General features: G+C 43.3%; 1 pseudogene; it reads left to right on the forward strand.

Annotated features, from left to right (window-relative positions):
- Positions 1-26,958, forward strand: part of LOC139158566 (zinc finger protein 208-like) — a 43,014-nt pseudogene extending 16,056 nt beyond the window's left edge.

The raw sequence follows: 26,958 nt of genomic DNA on the forward strand, positions 1-26,958 counted from the left end.
TCAGCTTGTGCAGAATGCAGCTGCGAGAGCAATCATGGGCTTTCCCAAAAATGCCCATATAACACCAACACTCCGCAGTCTGCATTGGTTGCCGATAACAATTCAAAGTGTTGGTTATGACCTATAAAGCCCTTCATGGCACCAGACCAGATTATCTCAGGGACCGCCTTCTGCTACACGAATCCCAGCGACCAGTTAGGTCCCACAGAGTGGATCTTCTCCGGGTCCTGTCTACTAAACAATGTCGTTTGGCGGGGCCCAGGGGAAGAGCCTTCTCTGTGGCGGCCCCGGCCCTCTGGAACCAACTCCCCCCAGAGATTAGAATTGCCCCCACCCTCCTCACCTTTCGTAAGCTCCTTGAAACCCACCTCTGCCGTCAGGCATGGGGGAACTGAGATACTCTTTCCCCCTAGGCCTTTACAATTTATGCCTGGTATCTTTGCTTGTAGGTATGATTGGTTTTAAAATAAGGGTTTTTTAGTTGTTGTAGTATTGGATTTACATGCTGTTTTTATTATTGTTGTTAGCCGCCCCGAGTCTACGGAGAGGGGCGGCATACAAATCCAATCAATCAATCAATCAATCAATCAATCAATAAATTTTTATTTTTATTTTATTAATAGAGTTGAAAGGGACCGTTAGGTCATCGAGTCCAACCCCCTGCCTGAGCAGGAAACCCTACAGCACCCCAGCCAAATGGAAGTCCAATCTCCTCTTGAAGGTGTCCAGAGTTGGGGAGTTCACCACCTCCCCTGGCAGGCAGTTCCATTGGTTGATCGCTCTGACCGTCAGGAAGTTCTTCCTTATTTCCAGGTTGAATCTCTCCTTGGTCAGCTTCCAACCATTGTTCCTCGTCCGGCCCTCTGGTGCCCTGGGGAATAAAGAGACCCCCTCCTCACCGTGGCAACCCCTCAAGTATCTGTAAACTGCTATTATGTCCCCTCTAGACCTTCTTTTTTCTAGGCTGTCCATGCCCAGTTCTCTCAATCTCTCTTCGTAAGTCTTGGTTTCGAGTCCCCTAATCATTTTGGTTGCTCTTTTTTGCACCTTCTCCAGAGTTTCGATGTCTTTTTTGTAGTGAGGTGACCAAAATTGGATGCAGTACTCCAGGTGGGGTCTGACCAGGGCATAGTAGAGTGGTATTAGTACTTCCCTGGTCTTGGAGCGTATTCCTCTGTTGATGCAGCTTAGGATTGAGTTGGCTTTTTTGGCTGCTGCTGCACATTGCTGACTCATGTTTAGTTGATTGTCCACCAAGACTCCAAGATCTCTTTCGCAGTCACTACTGCTGAGTGGGGTATCTCCCAGGCTGTATGCATGTCTAGGGTTCTTTTTGCCGAGGTGGAGGACTCTGCATTTGTCGGTGTTGAACCTCATTTTGTTGGTATGGGCCCACTGTGATAGTCTGTCTAGGTCTTCTTGTACTCTGAGCCTGTCCTCAAGGGTGTTGGCTACCCCCACCAACAAATAAATGTTCTGAATATGCACTTCATGTCGTCTGATGCACATTCTCCTTCTTTTTTCTGTCCTCCTATTGGAAGTGCTGCACTGTGGAGATCAGAGATCCCAATGCGAAGAAGAATCAATCAAATCCTCCTCAGGAGCTGTTTTTTAGGAGGATCTCTTGGGAAGACCCAAGTCGGAACAGCTCAGTAGGTAATCAAAAATCCTCCGATTATACAGAGATATCCCATCCTCTCTGTGATATAGCTCCTCTTATCTTCTTAAATTGCATTTTGAAATTATTTTATTCTTACAGAGAAACAAAGAAAGAAGTTTTCTGGGTTTTTTGGTGGAGCTCAAACAGTGGTTGAATCTCCAAATCAAGTAAGAAAGTTTATAAAGTTTATAACCAGTAGTTCAAAAAATAAGCAAATCATATTAAAAAATAAAGCAGACTATTAAAATCCAATGGCCACATAGAACATGTGATCAAGGTACTTTGAGTCACAAAATAATTTCCAATCCTCTGATATGTGCCTAAATTAGGCAGTCAAAATTTTCAGATAAATGGCTATGCTATATTTTTAAAAAACATCTCCCGTTTCAGAGCATCCATAACTTCAAGAGGCAAGTCATTCCATTCATTTATTGTTATCATTGTCAGAAAATTTATTTTTAGTTATAAGTTAGTTTATTTATTTTATTTATTTATTCATTTCTCCAATACACAAATACATAGGAAGAAAAATAGACATGTAGGAATATATATAAGGGTAAAGTGAACTTAGAGGAGAGGATATATGAAAGAAAATTAATATATAAGCGAGAGAAAGGAAGACAATTGGACAGGGGACGAAAGGCACACCAGTGCACTTATGTACGCCCCTTACTGGCCACGTAGGGACCTGGAGAGGTCAATCGTGGAGAGTCTAAGGGAGAAGTGTTGGGGGCTAGGGGTTGACACAATTGAGTCCGGTAATGACTTCGATAACTCAATTGTTAAAGTCATATTTTTTACAGTCAAGTTTGGAGCGGTTCGTATTAAGTTTGAATCTGTTGCATGCTCTTGTGTTGTTGCGGTTGAAGCTGAAGTAGTCATTGACCGGTAGGACGTTGCAGCATGTGATCTTGTGGGCAATACTTAAGTCGTGTTTTAGGCGCCGTAGTTCTAGGCTTTCTAGGCCCAGGATTGTTAGTCTATTTTCGTAGGGTATTCTGTTTCAAGTGGAGGAGTGAAGGGCTCTTCTGGTGAAATATCTTTGGACGTTTTCGAGGTGTTAATGTCTGAGATGTGGTATGGGTTCCAGACAGATGAGCAGTAGTCAAGGGTGGGTCTGGCAAAAGTTTTGTAGGCTCTTGTGAGTAGTGTGAGATTGCCAGAGCAGAAGCTACGTAGGATCAGATTAACAACTCTAGAGGCTTTTTTGGCGATATTGTTGCAGTGGGCTTTAGCAATTAGGTCATTTGATATTAGTATTCCAAGGTCTTTTACTGAGTGTGGGTTTGCTGTGAGAGTTTGTTTATTCAGTTTATATATGAGGTTTGGATTCTTTTTGATGATGTGGAGGGTAGAGCATTTGTTGGTTGATATTTGAAGTTGCCAGGTGTTAGACCAGTCTGAGACAAAGTTGAGGTCTTTTTGGAGAGTGAGTGATTTGTCAGTAGTGTTAAAAAGTTTTACGTCATTGGCAAAAAGAACACAATTGCTTTCGATATGGTCACAAAGGTCATTGATGTAGAGAATGAAGAGAGTAGGACCTACCCTGTTTCCCCGATAGTAAGACATATCGGGGGTTTCAGGGGGGTCGGCTAATATAAGCCGTACCCCGAAAGTAAGACATATGTCTTACTTTCGGGGAAACACGGGGGTATTGCCGATGGGAGGAGCCCGATGACGTCGCTTCCAAGCTCCCCACGCGCCCCTCGCCTTCACCTCGCCGCGGCGCCACCGCCTCTTCCCCAGCTTGGCAAAGCGAAGGACGGCGCTGGTCCGAAGCGAGCCGAGCGGGCGGCGGCTTGCAGCGAAGGCGCTCGTCCCAGCAACCGAGTCCTGCCGAGGCTCGGCTGCAAGTAGCCAGCAAGGCCGACCAGCTCCGAGGCGAGCGGCCGGAGCTGCGCCCTCCTTCGCCCGCCTCCTTTCCAGCAGGAAGGTGGGGCTGCCCAACTGCGCAGAGCGGCTCCTCCCCTCCAGACACACGCTTCCCCGACACGCATCTGTGACGCCGCTTGGAGCCCTGAGGTTGAACTTGGAAAAGGGCTCACGAGGCTCCTGTCCCGCGGCTGCCCTTCTGGACTCTGGGGAGATGCCTTCGGGAACGCGACCCTTTCAATTTTTTTCCAATGTAAGACATACCCCGAAAGTAAGACGTAGTGGGGCTTTTGGGGGTAAAAAGAAAGTAAGACACTGTCTTACTTTCGGGAAAACACGGTAGTACGTTTCCCTGGGGAACGCCGCTTTTGACAGGAATGGGGGTGGAAATGGCACTTCCAATTTTGACAATTTGTTGCCTGTTTGACTGGAATGCAGTAATCCAGTTGAGGAGGAGTCCTGAGATGCCAGAGGATTTGAGTTTTAGGAGTAGTTTGTCGTGGACCACTGAGTCGAAGGCTTTGCAAAAGTCAATATAAATTGCATCAATTGATTTTCCTTGATCTAGGTGGGTCGTCCAAATGTTTTTGCAGTGAAATTGTTGTAGGTTGCATGATAGTTTCTTTCTGAATCCAAATTGCTTGTTTGAGAGTAGGTTATTAGATTCTAAGTAAAGGGTGATTGATCGATTTATAATTGATTCCATGATTTTGCAAAGGACGCAACAAAGAGATATTGGTCTGTAGTTGTCCACTAGTGACGGGTCTCCTTTTTTGAAAATGGGGATGACTAATGCTTTTGACCACAGCTTGGGGAGCGTGCTGGTCCAGAAGGATTTTTGGAAGATAATGCTTAGGGGTTCGGCTAGAGCAGAATAAAGTTTCCTTAGGAAGTATGATATTGCTAATATTTTTGTTGTGTTCTTTTTTCTATGTTCAGGGGAGTCTTGTATCCTTCGAGGAGGTGGCTGTGTATTTCTCTGAAGAAGAATGGTCTCGGCTGGATTCTGACCAAAAAGCGATGCATTTGGAAGTCATGCTTGAAAACCATAGGAACCTGGTCTCTCTGGGTAAGAGTTTTCCAGTCCCCAATCAGAATGTTCAAGACGACAGATTTTTATTAAAAAGAAAAAAGAAAGTCAATAATCCGATTTTTATTTTAAAGAAAATCCACTAATCAGATATTGTCTCCTGGAAAGGAGGAGAAGAGGACCTGGCCTTCTCACATTCCAAGGAAGGAAAGAATCAATATCTCTTTTCTTACATGTTTTCTTCCCCACTTTTTAATCTGTGTATTTTCCATTTCTCTTTTACCTTAACTGAGGAGGCTGAAAAGAATGAGATGTGCTTTTATGTGTCCTCTGGATGTCATGTGAGAGAAATCAGCTGTCATTTGTCTGCTGAAACCTCCCCAAATTGTGTGAGAACAGAAGTTTCATGTTCAGGCCATGGAAGAGCATTCTCCCAATCCAATTCAATTATGAAGGCCTCATATCTCCGGGACCGCCTTCTGCCGCACGAATCCCAGCGACCGATTAGGTCCCACAGAGTTGGCCTTCTCCGGGTCCCGTTGACCAAACAATGTCGTTTGGCAGGTCCCAGGGGAAGAGCCTTCTCTGTGGCAGCCCCGACCCTCTGGAACCAGCTCCCCCCTGAGATTAGAAAAGCCCCCACCCTCCTTGCCTTTCGCAAACTCCTTAAGACCCACCTCTGTCGTCAGGCATGGGGGAATTGAGACATCTTCCCCAGGCCTATACTGTTTATGTATGGTATTTTGTGTGAATGATTTTTAAATTATGGGTTTTTAGCTTTCTAATTATTGAATTTGTATTTTACACTGTTTTTCTGCTGCTGTTGTGAGCCGCCCCAAGTCTGCGGAGAGGGACGGCATACAAATTTAGAATAGAATAGAATAGAATACTGTGTTCAGTTCTGAAGACCTCACCTACAAAAAGATATTGACAAAATTGAACGGGTCCAAAGACGGGCTACAAGAATGGTGGAAGGTCTTAAGCATAAAACGTATCAGGAAAGACTGAATGAACTCAATCTGTCTAGTCTGGAGGACAGAAGGAAAAGGGGGGACATGATCGAAACATTTAAATATCTTAATCGGTTAAATAAGATCCAGGAGGGAAGTGTTTTTAATAGGAAAGTGAACACAAGAACAAGGGGACACAATCTGAAGTTAGTTGGGGGAAAGATCAAAAGCAACATGAGAAAATATTATTTTACTGAAAGAGTAGTAGATCCTTGGAACAAACTTCCAGCAGACGTGGTAGATAAATCCACAGGAACTGAATTTAAACATGCCTGGGATAAACATATATCCATCCTAAGATAAAATACAGGAAATAGTATAAGGGCAGACTAGATGGACCATGAGGTCTTTTTTTGCCGTCAGACTTCTATGTTTCTAAGGTTTGTGTTGCCTTTGTACGCATAAACGGCAGCATTGCCACAGGGTCCAACATATCAGTGCAGCCATAAGTGGCAGGACACCAGCTGTAGTATGATGAGGTTCGTGGTGGTGCTGCAGCTCATACATGCAACAGCACAGCAGGATCCTACTCCTTGAAGCAGCTGCAAGACACATCAGGGCAGCCCCAGCCAGTTACTTGGCTGGTGCAAAAAACAAGGAAGAGGAGGGGAGAGCCGTGATAGGACATCCAGTCCCATGCTCGCCAGCTCCTGCACCCCCAAAATAATAAGACCTCCCCCATAATAAGGTCACACCCTTATTTTGGGGTTCAAAGGAAAATAAGATCCTATCTTATTTTTGGGGAAACAAAGTAGATAATTTGTAAAATAAGAGAAATTTTCTATATATTTTCAAAGCTTTCATGACTCATGAATGTACAAATAGAACAGAATAACAGAGTTGGAAGGGACTTTGGAGGTCTTCAACCCCCTGAGTAGGCAGGAAACCCTACACCGCTTCAGACAAATGCTTATCCAACATCATCTTAAAAACTTCCAGTGTTGGAGTACAGTATTCAAATCATCATGTCATTCTCATGTCAACCACAGCATTGTAAGCATGCAAAAATACAACCTAATGGAATTTAAGAAAAATTCCAAAAGACTTGACTTTGTACAGTTTGATCTTTTTCTCTAGCGTTGTTATCATTTTCATTTCTCCTTTGCTTTGAAGGTAATAATGGGCAGGAGAATCAAGATTCCTGTGAATTGTTCCAAGTGATCGGGGCTAAAGATGGATCAGAGAACTCTGGAATTCGAATGGAAGTTGAAAGCCATGATAGAAGCCAGTCAAATAATTGGAATCAGGAAAGCTCATCTCCCACACATCCTCTGATGCAAGACTTTCTTGCCCAACAACAGAAACCATATAAATGCATGGAGTGTGGCAAGACCTTTGCTCTGAAAAGTAGACTTGCTGTCCACAAAAACATCCACACGGGAGAAAAGCCACATAAATGCATGGAGTGTGGAAAGTCCTTTGCTCAAAGAGGTAATCTTATTTCACATAGGATGATCCACACAGGAGAGAAACCATATCAATGCACGGAGTGTGGAAAGACCTTTGCTCAACGAAGTTATCTTGCTTCCCATAATAAGATCCACACAGGAGAAAAACCGTATAAGTGCATGGAGTGCGGAAAGACCTTTCCTCTGAGCAGTAGACTTACTATCCACAAAAAGATCCACACAGGGGAAAAGCCATTTAAATGCATGGAGTGTGAAAAGTCCTTCACTCGAAGAGATCATCTTATTTCCCACCAGATGATCCACACAGGGGAGAAACCGTATAAATGCACGCAGTGTGGGAAAACCTTTACTCATAGCAGAGGACTTACTATCCATGAAAAGCTCCACACAGGAGAGAAGCCGTATAAATGCATGCAGTGTGGAAAGACCTTTGTTCTGAGTAGTAGACTCGCCATCCACGAAAAGATCCACACAAGAGAAAAGCCGTATAAATGCACGGAGTGTGGAAAGACCTTTGCTCTGACCAGGAGACTCTCTATCCACAAAAAGATCCACACAGGAGAAAAGCCGTATAAATGCACGGAGTGTGGAAAGACCTTTGCTCTGAACAGTAGACTCGCTATCCACAATAAGATCCACACAGGGGAGAAGCCATATAAATGCATGGAGTGCGGAAAAAGCTTTGCTCAAAGGGGTAATCTTATTTCCCATAAGGTGACCCACATAGGGGAGAAGCTGTATGAATGTATAGAGTGCGGAAAGAAATTTGCTCAGCGCAGTTATCTTACTTCCCACGAAAGAACCCACACGGTGGAGAAACCATATAAATGCATAAATTGTGGAAAGACCTTTGCTCAACGCAGTTACCTTGCGTCCCATGAAAAAATCCACGCAGTGGAGAAGCCGTATAAATGCACGGAGTGTGGAAAGAGCTTTGCTCGGAATCGTAGTCTTGCTACTCATGAAAGGATCCATGCTCAAGAGAAATTATATAATAATAACAATTTCACTTAAACTTATATACCACTCTACAATTCCTTACATCACTCTCTGAGAAGTTTATAAAATCAGCATATTGTCTCTAGCAATCAGGGTCCCCATTTTAATAATAATAATAATAATAATAATAATAATAATAATAATAATTTATTAGATGCCGCCCCTCTCCGAAGACTCGGAGCGGCCGACCTCAAAAAGATGAAATGCTATATCAACCTTGAGCCAATCGGGATCGATCTCCTGACTGTGCGCAATTAGCCTGCAGTACTGCATTATTATTGTTATTATTATTATTATTATTATTTATTGGATTTGTATGCCGCCCCTCTCCGCAGACTCGGGGCGGCTAACAACAATGATAAAAAACAACATGTAACAATCCAATTTAATAAAACAACTAAAAACCCTTATTATAAAAACCAAACATACACACAAACATACCATACATAACTTGTAATGGCCTAGGGGGAAGGAATATCCTAACTCCCCCATGCCTGGCGACAAAGGTGGGTCTTGAGTAATTTGCGAAAGACGAGGGTGGGGGCCGTTCTAATCTCTGGGGAGAGTTGATTCCAGAGGGCCGGGGCCGCCACAGAGAAGGCTCTTCCCCTGGGGCCCACCAAATGACATTGTTTGGTCGATGGGACCCGGAGAAGGCCTTATGTGGGACCTTATCGGCCGCTGGGATTCTATACTATATCCCTCCAGGTCTCTACATATTTATATGTGTATGCATATTTTGCCTTTCTACTCCAAATTAGACAAGATCAGTGGTTCCCAAAGTGGACAGTACCGCCCCCTGGGAGGCAGTGGGATGATTTAGGGGGGTTATTAAGAGGCATGGGGGGGGGTGGCAGAGGAGTGCTGGAGGTGGACCCGTCCCAGAGTGCATTTCTGCCTGGGGTGTTCTGACCTAGGTTTCCTGATTAAATAAAACTTCACAAACAGGGTCTCACAAACCTCTTATTTCTATGGCTACTATTAGAATATTCATGAACTGGGAGAGCCCATGGTAACAAGGTCAGCCAATGAATAGGCATAGCAAGTGAATCAGCCATTAGGAGCTAACCACTTCTGAGTGTGCAGAGAATTGAAACTGAAAACTTAACCTCCAGGCTGGGTGTGGCTCCACTCTCCATTCCGAACTCTGCTGAAATTAAACTAACTGTTCTCTGCTGCCTGTAACTGATTGAAGAAGAATTCTACATGTGGTATTGTAAATATATATATTACTATGTTTATAAAGAAGTTATTGAATACAATTTATTTATTTATTCAATTTTTATGCCGCCCTTCTCCTTAGACTTAGGGGGGCTTACAACATGTTAGCAATGGCACTTTTTAACAGAGCCAGCCTATTTCCCCCACAATCCGGGTCCTCATTTTACCCACCTCGGAAGGATGGAAGGCTAAGTCAACCTTGAGCCGGTGATGAGATTTGAACCGCTGACCTTCAGATCTGCAGTCAGCTTCAGTGGCCTGCAGTACAGCACTCTCCCTGCTGCGCCACCCCGGCTCTCTGGCAGGCAATGAAAGTAATTGAATCAGTCATGTGTGTGTGCTTCGGGTTTTGAATTTTGCAACAAACTTTAATAGATCATGGGTCCAGAGCACACTGAAGTCTGCATTGTAATTTAAGATGGAGAGACTGTCTTTGTTAAAAGAGAAGGCAGAGGTTGCAGGGTGGCTGCTGTTGAATTTAAGGAGTGCTTTGTGCCTCGTTTGGGGCACAAGAACTATATCATTTGGGCTGCAAAGATAGAATGTTTCCTGAAAGCTAATGAGCTGTGGGATTTCATTATCACTCAACCACAGCTGCAGAGCAAATGTTTCACATCTTCTTAAGTTTAGAAGACGAACAGTTTATATCAATGTTGTTGATTTAAAGGCTGCAAATGAAGTCCGGATGAAATTAAGAGCTATGCATGCGAGTGAGAGTGCATGCAATTTTGTTCAGTTATCAAGGAAAATTATACAGAGCCTGTTTGGAACCAGGTGAATCTGTGAAAAGAAGAAAGAGGAAGGAAGGGGGGGTGGGGAAGGAATACAGAAACAAAAAAGAAATAAAGAGAAATATGGTAGGTGGGACGCCCAAAGTCATTATGTGAAGTTACGAAGTTTTGGCCTGAGACAGCAGCGATAGGGAAACAGGAGGGGTGAGAGAGAGAGATTGATACCACCACACATTACACAGAGTCCAAGGTTAACTGAACTAATGAAGCCAGTGAATCCCTGCACTGGATTGGTCCACATGAAAACCCAATGGGTCCATTAAGCGTATGGGTGGAACCACCTAATCAGTTCTACGTCCCTGAGGGGAAGGATTAGAGCCCTAAAGACAAGCCACGGCAGAAAATGATCTGACCGTGACAAGGGCCTGATGTCTAAGCCCCTTAAATTCAGATCATTACTCAACTACCCCAAGAGAAAAACCATGTCGGGAAGGTCCCCCCTCCTCGTAAGTTGGGTCCTAAATTACCTGGGTCAGGTCCATGGTTGCCTTGAAAGCCATGAACTCCTGAGCCAACCCAGAGGATTTGCTGAACAACAGCACATTGAAGTCCTCCAAGACCATAATTCCCTCACAAATTTATTTTATTTATTTATTTATTCGAGTTTTAAACCGCCCTTTTCCTTAGACTCAGGGCGGCTTACAACATGTTAGCAATAGCACTTTTTAACAGAGCCAACATATTGCCCCACAATCCGGGTCCTCATTTGACCCACCTCGGAAGGATGGAAGGCTGAGTGAACCTTGAGCCAGTGATGAGATTTGAACCGCTGCCCCTCAGATCTACAGTCAGCTTCAGTGGCCTGCAGTACAGCACTCTACCTGCTGCGCCACCCCGGCTCAAATTTAATTGTGATTTGTGAAACCCACAAATAGAACATACAGCTAGAGGGATTTAAATTATTTAAAAGAAATAGACCAAATAAAAGAAGAGGTAGAGTTGTACTATATGAGAAATAATTACATCTCTATAGAAGAAGAAATAACTACAGTACTCTACAGAAATAGAGCACAACCATGAAAATTATCTTGAATGCATTTGGATCAATATTAATTAGACACTTCTGTTTAGTTAGAAAACATACCTTGATATGACTTGTCTGTATACATTAGCCATTTATTCATTGTATTATTTGTTTGTTTGTTTGTTTGTTTGTTTGTTTGTTTATTTATTTATTTATTTATTAGATTTGTATGTCGCCCCTCTTCGAAGACTCGGGGCGGCTAACAACAATGAAAAGACAATGAAAACAAATCTAATATTAAAAAATAATCTAAAAAAACCTAATTTAAAGAACCACTCATACATACAAGCATACCATGTATAAATTCTATAAACCTAGGGGGAAGTGAAATTTCAATTCCCCCATGCCTGATGACAGAGGTGGGTTTTAAGGAGCTTGCGAAAGGCAAGGAGGGTGGGGGCAACTCTGATATCTGGGGGGAGTTGATTCCAGGGGGTCGGGGCCGCCACAGAGAAGGCTTTTCCCTTGGGTCCCGCCAGACGACATTGTTTCGTCAACGGGACCTGGAGAAGGCCAACTCTGTGGGACCTAATCAGTCGCTGGGATTCGTGCGGCAGAAGTAACTAAAATAGTAAAATTAATCTTTTATACTTATGTGCATAAAGAAATTGCTATTTAAAAAATGCAAGTCCCGAGCAAGACAGATTGCTGAACACACCCAGAGAGAGATCTCTGAACAGCATGCCCAAAGAGAACAGATCTCTGAATATCCCCAGAGAGATGAGAGCTCTCTGAATATAGCCGGAGAGAACAGGTCTCTGAGCACTGAGGGTTCGTACCTAGATAGAAGGTCTTCATAGAAGTGTTTTGCTCAGAAAACAATGTCTCCATGTCTATGATTCCTGCAATCCCCTGCCCAGAAGTGAGGCTGGAGCAATTGGTGTTGGTCAGCTTGCTCCTTGTATGCTAATTATTATTATTTAGGGGCGGCATACAAATCTAAGTAATAAATAAATAAATAAATAAATTATTATTTATTAGATTTGTATGCCGCCCCTCTCCGTAGACTCAGGGCGGCTCACAGCAATGATAAAAACAATATATAATGACAAATCTAATAGTTAAACTCTAAAATAACAATAATACATTTAAAAAGTCTAAAAAACAAGAAACCCCAATATATAAAAAACATACATACAGTCATATCATATACAGTGGAACCCCGACATAAGAGCTGCTCTACTTAAGAGCAACTCGAGATAAGAGCTGGGAGGGGAGAGATATTTTTGTTCTACTTACAAGCCCAAATTCGAGATACAAGCGTTCGGCTTCAGGAGACAGCTGCGAAGCGGCGCGCGTGTTTTAAAAGGTTGCAGCCGGCCTGGGGGGCTCGGGGGGGGGGCTTGCAGCTTTCTTTCTTGCTCTTTTTCTTTCTCTCTTTTACCTTCCCTTCCTCTATTTCTTCTTTTCTTTCTCCTTCCCACCTTCTTCCCTCCCTCCCTCCCTTCACTCATTCCTCTCTTACTCTCCCCTTTCATAAGTTTCCTTGCTTCCTTCCTCTGTTCCTGTCCCTTCCCCCTTTCTTTCTTTCTTTCTCTTTCTTTCTTTCTTGCTCTTTTTCTCTTTTACCTTCCCTTCCTCTATTTCTTCTTTTCTTTCTCCTTCCCACCTTCTTCCCTCCCTCCCTTCACTCATTCCTCTCTTACTCTCCCCTTTCATAAGTTTCCTTGCTTCCTTCCTCTGTTCCTGTCCCTTCCCTCTTTCCTTCCTTCCTTCCCACACTCCGTCCATTCATTCACCCATTCCTCTCTTGATCGCTTAAAGCCGGTCCCTGGTGCAAAAAGGGTTGGGGACCTCTGTCCTACAGGATTGGGTGGCAGAGAAGTTGAACATATGTAAATTTAAAAGTTTAAGAAAGTTTACAAGTTAAGTGAAAGAAACTTCATTATTCATTTATATGTACATGTACATTTCTTCATTAAAAACATGTCTTTCTGCATAATTTAGACTAACTTTGTGAGTTTTTTGAGGGCTGGAACCAATTAAAATTATTTACATTAATTCCTATGGGGAAAAGTCGTTCGAGATAAGAGCTGCTCGACTTAAGAGCCCAGGTCCGGAACGAATTAAACTCGTATCTCGAGGTACCACTGTACAGAAAACTACATAGGCAGGGGGAGATGTTTCAGTTCCCCCATGCTTGACGACAGAGGTGGGTTTTAAGGAGTTTACGAAAGGCAAGGAGGGTGGGGGCAGTTCTAATCTCTGGAGGGAGCTGATTCCAGAGGGTCGGAGCCGCCACAGAGAAGGCTCTTCCTCTGGGCCCCGCCAAACGACATTGTTTAGTTGACGGGTCCCGGAGGAGACCAACTCTGTTACTGCTTTCATGGTGTTTTCCCACCCCTTTTTCAGAGTTTACACCCATTCCATTACAGACATGGAAGTGGGGGATTTTACTAGGAGTTCAGGCATGTTCAACACCACCGATAACACAACTACTCTCCAAAAAGACCTTGATGCTGTTTCTGAGTGGTCTAACACATGGCAACTCCAAATCTCAACTAGCAAATGCTCTGTCCTACACATTGGGAAGAAGAATCTGAACTCCAAATACGAACTGAATAATCAAATTATCACAGATAATCCCCACTCGGTTAAAGACCTTGGTATACTAATAACAAAAGATTTAAGTGCCAAAGCCCACTGCAACAACATAGCCAAGAAGGCTTCAAGAGTTGTAAACCTAATCCTACGTAGCTTCTGCTCTGGCAATCTCACACTACTTACCAGAGCTTACAAAACTGTTGCCAGACCCATCCTCGAATACAGCTCATCTGTTTGGAACCCATATCGCATCTCAGACATTAACACCCTTGAAAATGTCCAAAGATACTTCACCAGAAGAGCCCTTCACTCCACCACTCGAAATAGAATACCCTACAAGACTAGACTTTCAATCCTGGGCCTAGAAAGTTTAGAACTAAGGCGCCTTAAACAAGATCTAAGTATTGCCCACAAGATCATATGCTGCAACGTCCTGCCTGTCGGTGACTTCTTCAGCTTCAACCACAACACAAGAGCACACAACAGATTTAAACTTAATATTAACTGCTCCAAACTTGACTGTAAAAAATATGACTTCAGTAACCGAGTTGTCGAAGCGTGGAACTCCAGTGTCATCCCCAAACCCCCAACACTTTACCCTTAGATTATCTACAGTTGACCTATCCAGATTCCTAAGAGGTCAGTAAGGGGCAAGTACAAGTGCACTAGAGTGCCTTCCGTCCCCTGTCCTATTGCTCTCCTATATCTCCTATACTTTTCTTCCATTCCTATATCTCTTCTATTTTTTCATTGATATGTTCTATTACTATATCTTCTTTTCTATTATTTCTTAGATATATTTTACTATGAGTATCTCCTCTATAACCTTCATCATGTATTTTACTATGTGTATATAGATATATACCCACTAAAACCCTCATTGTGTATTGGACAAAATAAATAAATAAAATAAATAAACACGTTCCATACCACTGGTAATCTGAAAAGGGGTTAGTCCTCTGCTATTAATAGTCTTGTTATAGGCCACCTATGCTAATTATCCATCTAGTAACCTACATAACACCACCCTCCCCCATCCCATTTGCAAAAAACCCAAACTATTTGTTACGTTTTTGCCCTTCCTCTGTGAGACTGAGCGAATAATTGGAGAAGAGCATCTATTTATATTGAATTTTAAAAATTAAAAAATTAAAATCTTTTTCCAGATTGTGGCCTCACTGTCTGTGTCCCAGGCCGGAGTTCACCACAACTGCAAGACAGAAACTGTGTTTTCCAGAGAGCCTCCTGGTCCTTCTCTTCCAACTGCCCAGTGGTTTCTGACAGAATTTAGACCCTTTTGAGGCCTCCTCCAATCTCTGCAGAGCCTTCAAGGCTGCCGTTCTTGAGGGAAGTGAGTTCGAATCCTCCAGAGGGATTTTCCGCCATCTGTGCAGATGGTTCTTAGAAAGGAGATGATGGAGAAAGTTGAAGCCTCTGGAGATGTTGAAACCTCTGCCTGACAGGAAACCATTGAGAGGGGCCTTGCCTTTTATTTCCATGGCCATCGTCCCACCTCTCTCCCCCTCAGATATATTTTCCCGCGCTTTGAAGGGAAGCCTGTAAATTTACGCAAGGACCACCAGGGGGCGTTTTCTGCCAAGAGAAGGGAACAACAGGCTATTCCCTTTTGGGCTATTGGATGGCGAAAGTCAGAGGCCGCGTGACATCACAAACACTTGCCGCTCTAGGAAACCGCGCTCGCTCTCCTTAACCCCTAGTGCTCCTCAGGAGGCCGAGAGGCTCTGTGAACGTGTGGAAGAGGGAGATCCAGATTTACCCCCGAGTGAGTTGGGGGCTCTTCCCGGGCAAAGGGAGGCGGAGGAGGGCCTCCTCCGGTTTCAACCCCAGGTCCCATGCTCCCCAGCCACCCTCTCCACTGTCCCGGGTGAACTGGGGACGCCAGGAAGGCGGCGGGGGTGGGGCTGTGCCTTCCCTCAGGAGAGGAGAAAAGCCGGGTGAGGAGGTTGGATTCACACAAAGCTCCCCGAGGACCCCATCACCCGCAACTGCCAGGCTCCTGAGGGAGAGAGACGCGGGACGGGCTCTTCAGCTGCCTCCTTCCCGGCCCTGAGCTGGGATTTATTTATTTTGTCCAATACACAATACATATAGAAGAGAATAGACATGAGGTAATATATACAGTATAAAGAAAAATATAAAAGTAGAGGAGAAGATATATGAAAGGAAGAAAATATATATGATATATGAGATAAAGGAAAGACAATTGGACAAGGGACGAAAGGCACACTAGTGCACTTATGCTCCCCCCTTACTGACCTCTTAGGAACCTGGAGAGGTCAATCGTGGAGAGTCTTAAGGGAGAAATGTTGGGGGTTAGGGGTTGTCACTACTGAGTCTGGCAATGAGTTCCACACTTCAACAACTCGATGGGTTTTTTTTGTTTTTTTAAAAATATAATTTATTTATAAATACAGAAAAAAGGGGGGGAAGGGAAGGATGAACAGAAGAAAAAAAGGGGTAGGGAAAGGGGATACAAAATCAAGGAATTTGGAAAAATAATGACATTATACATCATGGTACGTAAATTTCTTAGTGTCATTATAATGTTTCTTAAACTATGTAAATAAACAGTATCATTATTGCCAATTATATCTTAAACTTGGACAATAAATTATAAGATGACCACAGCAATGTCCTATAAAGAAAACCAATTAAAAATGTTCTATCGATGGCATTTGCCCCCCAGCAAGATTATCTAAAATGTTTCCTAATTTCCCCCCTAATTGCTGGAAATGAAAATAAAACCTGGAACATACTACCATGCATGGTGGACCTGCATACACGCGAAAAAATACTGGATAACCATTAAAAACTTAATAGACCAAGTCATGTCAACAACTCAATTGTTAAAAGTCATATTTTTTACAGTCAGGTTTGCAGCGGTTAATATTAAGTTTGAATCTGTTGTGTGCTCTTGTGTTGTTGTGGTTGAAGCTGGAGTAGTCATTGACAGGTAGGACGTTGCAGCATATGATCTTGTGGGCAATACTCAAATCGTGTTTTAGGCGTCGTAGTCCTGGAGCTCCAGGCAGGTTGGGTGAAGATTGTTCAGTGTCTGAATTCCACTTTCTAATTCTTGGCCTTTGTTTTTCTTTTTGTCTCAGATACACAAACTCGAAGGAATTTGAAATCTTTGCCAGGTAAAATTTTTCTCTTGTGGGAAAGAAAAAAGAGCGGAACAACTTGCAGGGATCAGAATCTGCAGCCCTAGAAATTATCCTGTGAAGGAAAAATCATCTGGAGACCCACAAGAGTCCTTGGACCCATTTGGAGTTGCTCTGCAGAAGAGAGAAAGGATGGAGACCCAAACTTTTGTAAAGGAGGGAACCGGAAAAGGCCCTTCAGCTGTTCAGGTTGGGAAGCTCTGGAGAAGAACTGGGCAGAAGACCATCCTCCCTTCAGAAGTTCAGTCCCGGAACGCTAGGAGCCTTCAATGGCAGGAGACTGAAGGTCCCCGAAAATTTTGCAGCCAACTCCATGAATTTAGTACGTGGTGGCTAAGATCAGAGAAGCACACCAAAGAGCAGATGCTGGACCTGGTGGTTCTGGAGCAGTTCCTGTCTCTTCTGCCCCCAGAGATGGAGAGCTGGGTGCGGGAGTGTGGAGCAGAGACCAGCTCCCAGGCGGTGGCCCTGGTGGAAGGCTTCCTCCTGAGCCAGTCAGAGGAGCAGAAGGAGCAGGTTGAGTTGCAGGTGAGACACTTTAATCTAGGAAAAAGGGAATAAAACATACATTTGAATACTTAATCCCTCCTTCTCAAACTTCTGGGACATTCATCATACATGTTCTGTCCTAGGCTTTTCCCAAACCATGATGTAGTGAATTCCTCTCCAGCAAAGTCTTTCCTCTCCCACAATTTTTCAAGACAGTTCACAATTGCCAACCTGTATCAGGCTTAGAGAGTAACCATGCTGACATCTTTCAGACACCACAATACTTGGCAAGAAGGCAGGAAGAGGGAGATTGTGATCCTTCTATATAGAGCGCTGGTGAGACCACATTTGGAATAATACTGTGTTCAGTTCTGGAGACCTCACCTACAAAAAGATATTGACAAAATTGAAAGACGGGCTACAAGAATGGTGGAAGGTCTTAAGCATAAAACGTAACTTCATGAACTCAATCTGTAGAGTCTGGAGGACAGAAGGAAAAGGGGGGACATGATCGAAACATTTAAATATGTTAAAGGGTTAAATAAGGTTCAGGAGGGAAGTGTTTTTAATAGGAAAGTGAACACAAGAACAAGGGAACACAATCTGAAGTTAGTTGGGGGAAAGATCAAAAGCAACGTGAGAAAATATTTTACTGAAAGAGTAGTAGATCCTTGGAACAAACTTCCAGCAGACATGGTTGGTAAATCCACAGAAACTGAATTTAAACATGCCTGGGATAAACATAGATCCATCCTAAGATAAAATACAGGAAATAGTATAAGAGCAGACTAGGTGGACCATGAGGTCTTTTTCTGCCGTCAGTCTTCTATGTTTCTATGAATGAACTAATTAAGCAAACTAATTGTCTTCTGCAAACTTCCTGTTCATTCCTCTTTTATTCCCTATGGGAGGGGCCACACATCTTCCACCTGTGGCCTCACTCCCAAGTCGACCCTTGTTCCTCAGTAGTATCCTTTGTCTGGCAACTCTGTACATGCACACACTGAGGACAGGCTCCAGTTGTTCGTCTGCCTCATTGACGTCTGACTCCAAAGGCAACTGATAACTGTCAGACTGCCCTGACCCAATCTCTGCCTCTAACACAGAGCATACCTCCGAGCCTTCCCCAGTCTCGAGGACTGGCCCATGTTCTGAATCTGCTGCCAGCCCCACCAGCCACTGGAAGGCCACAACACTATGTGGCAATATCCTACCAACTATGGTTTGCCCAGGTTCGCCTGGTGCACCAGTTGTGGCCCTACTTGGACAGGGAGTTCGTTGCTCACAGTCGCTCATGCCCTCATCACCTCAAGGTTCGACTACTGCAACGCTCTCTACATGGGGCTACCTTTGAAAAGTGTTCGGAAACTTCAGATTGTGCAGAATGCGGCCGCGAGAGCTATCGTGGGGCTTCCCAGATTCGCCCACGTTTCTACAACACTCCGTGGCCTGCACTGGCTGCCCATCAGTTTCCGGTCACAATTCAAAGTGTTGGTAATGACCTTTAAAGCCCTACATGGCATTGGACCAGAATACCTCCGGAACCGCCTGCTACCGCACGAATCCCAGCGGCCGATAAGGTCCCACAGAGTTGGCCTTCTCCAGGTCCCGTCGACCAAGCAATGTCGTTTGGCGGGCCCCAGGGGAAGAGACTTCTCTGTGGTGGCCCCGGCCCTCTGGAATCAACTCCCTCCAGAGATTAGAATGGCCCCCATCTTCCTTGTCTTTCGCAAATTACTCAAGACCCACCTATATCGCCAGGCATGGGGGAACTGAGACACCTCCCCCAGGCTTTTATATTTTATGTTTGGTATGTATGTGTTGTATGGTTTTAATTGCTGGGGTTTTATATATCTTTTTCTTTTAATATTAGATTTGTTTCATTGTTAATATTGTTTTTTATTATTGTTGTGAGCCGCCCCGAGTCTTCAGAGTGGGGCGGCATACAAATCTAATAAATTATTATTATTATTACATTGTTCCATTGTTTTCTCACTCAACGTCACTGATGGATTTGGGGGTTTTGAGGTTGCATTTCAAACATAAGAGTGCATTTTATGTCATGTGATGTACATTAATTCTGCTACTTTTTTCTTTCCTCCTGTTGGAAGTGCTGCAGTATAGAGATCAGTGATCTTGCGGAAAAGAAGAATCCCTCTCAGGAGCTATTTTTCCGGGGGATCCCTTGGGAAGATCCATGTCAGGACACCTCAGGAGGTAATGGAAGATCCTCCGATTGCCCGTCTGCCTTAGTTTTACTTCCTTCTCTTCTGTAGAATACCATCTCCTATTTTGTGAATTACACATTTCGAAATTATTTATTCCTTACAGAGAAACGAAGAATGAAGCTTTCTGGTTTTTGTGCTGGAGATCAAACAGTGGTTGAACCTCCAAATCAAGTAAGTGTTTGGTTGGCTTCCGGCCAGCTCCTATGGCTGCTGATTTTGACTCAGAAGAGTGGGAGCCATCTGATAATAATAATAATAATAATAATAATAATAATAATAATAATTATTATTATTATTATTATTATTATTTATTGGATTTGTATGCCACCCCTCTCCGCAGACTCGGGGCGGCTAACAAAATAATAAACACAACATGTACAATCCAATAATAAAAAACAACTAAAAAAACCCTTATTATAAAACCAAACATACACACAAACATGCCATGCATAACTTGTAATGGCCTATGGGGAAGAGCTATCTCAACTCCCCCATGTCTGGCGGTATAAATGAGTCTTGAGTAGTTTACGAAAGACAGGGAGGGTGGGGGCAGTTCTAATCTCTGGGGGGAGTTGGTTCCAGAGGGCCGGGGCCGCCACAGAGAAGGCTCTTCCCCTGGGGCCCGCCAAACGACATTGTTTAGTCGACGGGACCCGGAGAAGGCCAACTTTGTGGCACCTTATCGGTCGCTGGGATTCGTGCGGTAGCAGGCAGTTCCGGAGGTAATCTGGTCCATTGCTATGTAGGGCTTTAAAGGTCATGACCAACACTTTGAATTGTGACCGGAAACTGATCACAGAAGACGGGTCTGGCTAGAGGAGGAATCAGACAGTGAACCAGAAGGAGACAGGAATGAGGAAGGGGTTGGAGAGACAGAGAGGGAAATGGAGCCAGTCAGATCTCAGAGGGGGAGGACATAATGAATAACCCTAATTCTCAATGTTCGGGTTAGGAGAATGATGGGAAGCAGCTGCGCAAAAGGAGAAACGGATTCTAGGTCACAGGTGTTAAGAAGTAATGACGTTGCCACAGCCTTGAAAAAAGGGAGTTTACAGATGACGATGTGGGGGTTTATCCATTCAGTTCTTGGAGTTATAGAGGAGAGACTCATAGTAAAATATATCTAAGAAATAATATAAAAGAAGGTATAGGAACAGAACCTATCAATGAGAGAATAGAAGAAGAGATATAGGAATAGAAGAAAGGAATAGGAGATATAGGAGAGCAATAGGACAGGGGACAGAAGGCACTCTAGTGCACTTGTACTTGCCCCTTACTGACCTCTTAGGAATCTGGATAGGTCAACCGTAGATAATCTAAGGGTAAAGTGTTAGGAGTTTGGGGATGACACTATGGAGTCTGGTAATGAGTTCCACGCTTCGACAACTCGGTTACTGAAGTCATATTTTTTACAGTCAAGTTTGGAGCGGTTAACATTAAGTTTAAATCTGTTGTGTGCTCTTGTGTTGTTGTGGTTGAAGCTGAAGTAGTCGCCGACAGGCAGGACGTTGCAGCATATGATCTTGTGGGCAATACTTAGATCTTGTTTAAGGCGTCTTAGTTCTAAACTTTCTAGGCCCAGGATTGAAAGTCTAGTCTCGTATGGTGTTCTATTTCAAGTGGAGGAGTGAAGGGCTCTTCTGGTGAAGTTTCTTTGGACATTTTCAAGGGTGTTAATGTCTGAGATGCGATATGGGTTCCAAACAGATGAGCTGTATTCGAGGATGGGTCTAGCGAAAGTTTTGTAAGCTCTGGTAAACAGTGTGAGTATGCATGAGCAGAAGCTACGTAGGATTAGGTTTACAACTCTTGAAGCCTTCCTCTCTGTGGCAGCCCCTCAAATATTGGAACACTGCTATCGTGTCTCCCCTGAGTTCTTCTCTTGACTGGACTAGCCATGCCTAGTTCCTATTTTTCATATTTTTAGTCTACAGTTCCCTAATCACCCTGGTTGCTCTTCTCTGTTAGTGTTGTTGTTCGATGGGATCCAACCTGTCGATCTTTCTATATCATGAGTCTATTTTCTGGAGTCCTGTCAATTTAATCTTGTCTGTAAATTTGATGAGTTTCCTTTCTATCCTCTTATCTAAATCATTGACAAAGATGAAGAGATCTTGCAAACGCTCCAGTTCTTTTCTTTTCTCTATGTCCAGGAGAGTCTTGTGTCCTTCGAGGAGGTGGCTGTGTATTTCTCTGAGGAGGAATGGTCTCACCTGGATCCTGACCAGAAAGCGCTGCATTCGGAAGTCATGTTTGAAAACCATAGGAATGTGATGTTTCTGGGTAAGCATTTTCTTATCCCCAATTAGAGAGCTCAAGAAGACAGATTAAAAGTTTTTTTTTAAATTTAAAAATATTTGATGAAATATCATCTTCTGGAAGGGAGAAGGAAAAGATCTGACCTTCTCATAGACCAAGGGTCCCCAAACTTGGCCACTTTAAGAGTTGTGGACTTCAACTCCCAGAATCCTCCAGCCAGCAAAGCTGGCTGGAGAATTCTGGGAGTTGAAGTCCACAACTCTTAAAGTGGCCAAGTTTGGAGATCTCTGTCATAGACCAGTGAAGGAAAGAGGTCAATGTCTCTTTGCTTAGATGCTTTCTGTGCCATTTCTTATCTGTATTTTTCCATTTCTATTTGATTTTATCATTGGAGGCTGAGAAGAATGGGGTCTGTTTATGTGTTTGGAGGTAATGTAAGGCGGGTATCACTGGAAACTGCAGTTTAATGTTTCCAAATGTAAAATAATGCACTTGGGGAAAAGGAATCCTCAATCTGAGTATTGTATGGGCAGTTCTGTGTTAGCAAAAACTTCACAAGAGAAGGATTTAGGGGTCGTGATTTCTGACAGTCTCAAAATGGGTGAACAGTGCAGTCAGGCGGTAGGGAAAGCAAGTAGGATGCTTGGCTGCATAGCTAGAGGTATAACAAGCAGGAAGAGGGAGATTGTGATCCCGCTATATAGAGTGCTGGTGAGACTGAATACTGTGTTCAGTTCTGGAGACCTCACCTACAAAAAGATATTGACAAAATTGAACGGGTCCAAAGACGGGCTACAAGAATGGTGGAAGGTCTTATGCATAAAACGTATCAGGAAAGACTTAATGAACTCAGTCTGTATAGTCTGGAGGACAGAAGGAAAAGGGGGGACATGATCGAAACATTTAAATATGTTAAAGGGTTAAATAAGGTTCAGGAGGGAAGTGTTTTTAATAGGAAAGTGAACAGAAGAACAAGGGGACACAATCTGAAGTTAGTTGGGAGAAAGATCAAAAGCAACATGAGAAAATATTATTTCACTGAAAGAGTAGTAGATGCTTGGAACAAACTTTCAGCAGACTTGGTAGATAAATCCACAGGAACTGAATTTAAACATGCCTGGAATAAACATATATCCATCCTAAGATAAAATGCAGAAAATAGTATAAGGGCAGACTAGATGGACCATGAGGTCTTTTTCTGCCGTCAGTCTTCTATGTTTCAGAAGGAAATTTACTTGACTTTCCACAGTTTGATCTTTTTCTCTAATCTTCCTATCATGTTCACTTCTGTTTTGATTTAAAGGGAATAATGGCCAGGAGAATCAAGATTCCTGTGAACTGTTCCAAGCGATCAATGCTAAAGATGGAATGGAGAAGTTTGGAATTCGAATGGAATTTGAAAGCCATGAGAGAAACCAATCAAATAATTGGAATCAGAAAAGTTCATCTTTCACTGATGCACTGATGCAGGACTTTCTTCCCCAACAAGAGAAAGTAAGGGGAAAATATACTGGGAAAAGTGTGAAAGTAATCAAAGCTAAATTACCTTTAAATGAACACTATTTAACTCAACAGAAAGGAGAAGATGCTATAAAAAGAAAAAATTACAACGGGACATTCCTTCTTTCTCATGGAAATAACTTCCTTACATCTCGAAAAGTGATTGACGCCAAAGAGAAGCCTTACAAATGTTTGGTATGTGGAAAATGTTTTAGAATAAGCAGGCAACTTATTTTCCATGAAAGGATTCACACTGGCGAGAAGGTATACAAATGCAGAGATTCTGGTAACAGGTTGAAAAGATGTAGTAATTTTATTTCCCATAAAAGGATCCACTCAAGAAAGAAACCGTATAAATGCATGGAGTGTGGAAACGCCTTTGCTCAAAGAGGTAATCTTATTCGACATAAGGCAATCCATACGGGGGAGAAACCATATAAATGCCGAGAGTGTGGTAACAGGTTCACAAGATGTAGTAGTCTTATATCCCATAAAAGGATCCACTCAGGAGAAAAACCATATAAATGCATGGACTGTGGAAAGACCTTTGCTGAAAAAGGTAATCTTATTTCCCATAAGAGGATCCACTCAGGAGATAAACCGTATAAATGCATGGAGTGTGGAAAGACCTTTGCTCAAAGAAGTAATCTTATTTCTCATAAAAGGATCCACTCTGGAGAGAAACCATATAAATGCATGGAGTGTGGAAAGACCTTTGCCCAAAGAAGTAATCTTACTTCCCATAAAAGGATCCACTCAGGAGAGAAACCGTATAAATGCATGGTGTGTGGGAAAACCTTTGCTTATAGCAGTGGACTAACTACGCACAAAAAACTCCACACAGGCGAAAGGCCATATAAATGCATGGAGTGTGGAAAGACTTTTGCTCTGAGCAATAGACTCACTATCCACAAAAAGATCCACACACGGGAGAAGCCGTATAAATGCATGCAGTGTGGAAAGACCTTTGCTCAAAGTGGTCAATTTATTTCCCATAAAATGATCCACACAGGGGAGAAGCCATATAAATGCAAACAGTGTGGAAAAACCTTTACTAATAGCAGTGGACTTACTATCCACGAAAAGATCCACACAGGAGAAAAGCCGTATAAATGCATGGAGTGTGGAAAAACTTTTGTTTTGAACAGTAGACTCACTATCCACAAAAAGATCCACACAGGAGAGAAACCATATAAATGTATGGAGTGTGGAAAGACCTTTGCTCAAAGAAGTAATCTTATTTCCCATAAGAGGATCCACACAGGAGAGAAGCCATATAAATGCATGGAGTGTGGAAAGTCCTTTGCTCAAAGTGGTCAACTTATTTCCCATAAGAGGAACCACACAGGGGAGAAACCATATAAATGCATAGAATGTGGAAAAACCTTTACTCGAAGGAGCCAACTTATTTCCCATAAGATGATCCACGCAGGGCAGAAGCCATTTAAATGCATGGAATGTGGAAATACCTTTACTCAAAAAGGTCAACTTATTTCCCATAAGATGATCCACACAGGGGAGAAGCCATATAAATGTATGGAGTGTGGAAAGACTTTTGTTCTAAGCAGTAGACTCACTAACCACAAAAAGATCCACACAGGAGAAAAACCGTATAAATGCACACAGTGTGGAAAGACCTTTGCTCAAAGAAGTAATCTTATTTCTCATGAGAGGATCCACACAGGGGAGAAGCCGTATAAATGCATGGAATGTGGAAAGACCTTTGCTCAAAGTGGTCATCTTACTTCCCATAAGATGATCCACACAGGGGAGAAGCCATATAAATGTATGAATTGTGGAAAGACCTTTGCTCGGAGCGATGCTCTTACTTCTCATAACAAAATCCACACAGGGGAGAAGCCGTATAAATGCATGGAGTGTGGAAAGACCTTTGCTCAGAACGGTAGCCTGACTTCTCATAAATGGATCCATGCTCGGAAAAAAACTATATAGCAACGGTAATTCCACTTAGACTTTTATGCTTTACATCACTCTCTGAGCAGTTTACAAAGTCAGCATATGGTCCCCAGCAATCTGGATCCTCATTTTATCAACTTCAGAAAGGTGAAAGGCTAAATCAGCCGTGACCCTCTGAGAATCAAAATCCTGGCTGTGGGCAATTAGCCTGTAGTACTGCATTCTAGCCCCTGTCCCACCATGTCTATAGATTTTTATGTATATGCATATTGTGCCTTTCTTAGGCATATGAGACAAAGTTAAAGTGACCAGATTTTAAGATTGTGAAAGAGGGACACCATTGAGGGCGCGAGGGGGGGGGTTGGGTGAGGGGGGGGGGTTGCCAGGAGAAAATAGGATTTATTTTCTTTCTGGCTTTCCTTCCTTCCTTCCTTCCTTCTTTCTTTCTGTTTCTTTATTCCTTTCTCTCGTTCTCTCCCTCCCTCTTTCTTTTTTCTTTCTTTCTCTCTCTCTCTTTCTTTCTTTCTTTCTCTCTCTCTTTCTCTCTTTCTCTTTCTTTCTCTCTTTTCTCCCTCTCCCTCTTTCTTTTCTCTCTCTCTCTCTCCCTCCTTCCCTCCCTCTCTTTCTCTCCCTTCCTCCATAGTCTTCCACTCCTCCATAGGGCTCAGAGGCCAACGGGCAGGACTTCTGCAGCACAGGAGCCACCTGGCTTCCCTTCCCGGGGGGAGGCAAAGGCAGGAGAGGAGGCGAGGCAGGGAAAACGGGCAAGCAAAGACCCTGCACAGCTGACGGGAAGTAAGCACAGAGACCTCCAGCCAAGCTGGGGTGGGGCGGGGAGGGCGAGGCAGCAGCGGAGAGCTCTTCCCAAGGGGGCTGGTTGGGAGGGGAAAAAAGCGGGACATTTTTCAAAGGGCATGGGACGCGGGACAAATAATGAAGAAGCCTGACTCTCCCGCTGAAAGCTGGACGTCTGGTCACACTAGACAAGGTTGAATCCAACAATGAAAATTAACGTGGGGAGAAAAGGTACACCTGAGCAGGAAAAAAAACATGGCATTGAACCTGACTCAAAAACAGTAACTGTGAGTGGGACCTTGGAGTCCGAATGGAGGAGTCATGTATGTGCAGCCCTCACCAAAAAAGCTAATTTATTGATTTATTTATTTATTTATTGGATTTATATGCCGCCCCTCTCTGCAGACTCGGGGCAGCTAACAACAGTAATAAAACAGCATATAATAATAATCCAATACTAAAAACAGTTAAAAACCCATTATTATAAAAACCAGACATACATACTGTCATACCATGCATAAAATTGTAAAGGCCTAGGGGGAAAGAGTATCTCAATTCCCCCATGCCTGGCGGCAGAGGTGGGTTTTAAGTAGCTTACAAAAGGCAAGGAGGGTGGGGGCAATTCTAATCTCTGGGGGGAGTTGGTTCCAGAGGGCCGGGGCCGCCACAGAGAAGGCTCTTCCCCTGGGTCCCGCCAAGCGACATTGTTTAGTTGACGGGACCTGGAGAAGACCCACTCTGTGGGACCTAACTGGTCGCTGGGATTCGTGCAGCAGAAGGCGGTCCCTGAGATAATCTGGTCCTATAATACTGTATAATAAAATCCTTGATTGTATAAACAGAGTAATAGAATCAAAATGACATGACTTGCTCTATAAAGCTTTAGTAAAACCACACCTGGAATACTGCATCTAGTTTTGGTCCTCAAATTATGAAAAATATATTGAGTCTTTGGAAACATGAAAAACTGTTGCAGGATTTTGGTTTGGATAGTCTAGAGAAAAGAAGGATTGGGAGTGACATGA

Source organism: Erythrolamprus reginae, chromosome 2, assembly GCF_031021105.1.
Source record: "Erythrolamprus reginae isolate rEryReg1 chromosome 2, rEryReg1.hap1, whole genome shotgun sequence".
NCBI lineage: Eukaryota > Metazoa > Chordata > Lepidosauria > Squamata > Dipsadidae > Erythrolamprus > Erythrolamprus reginae.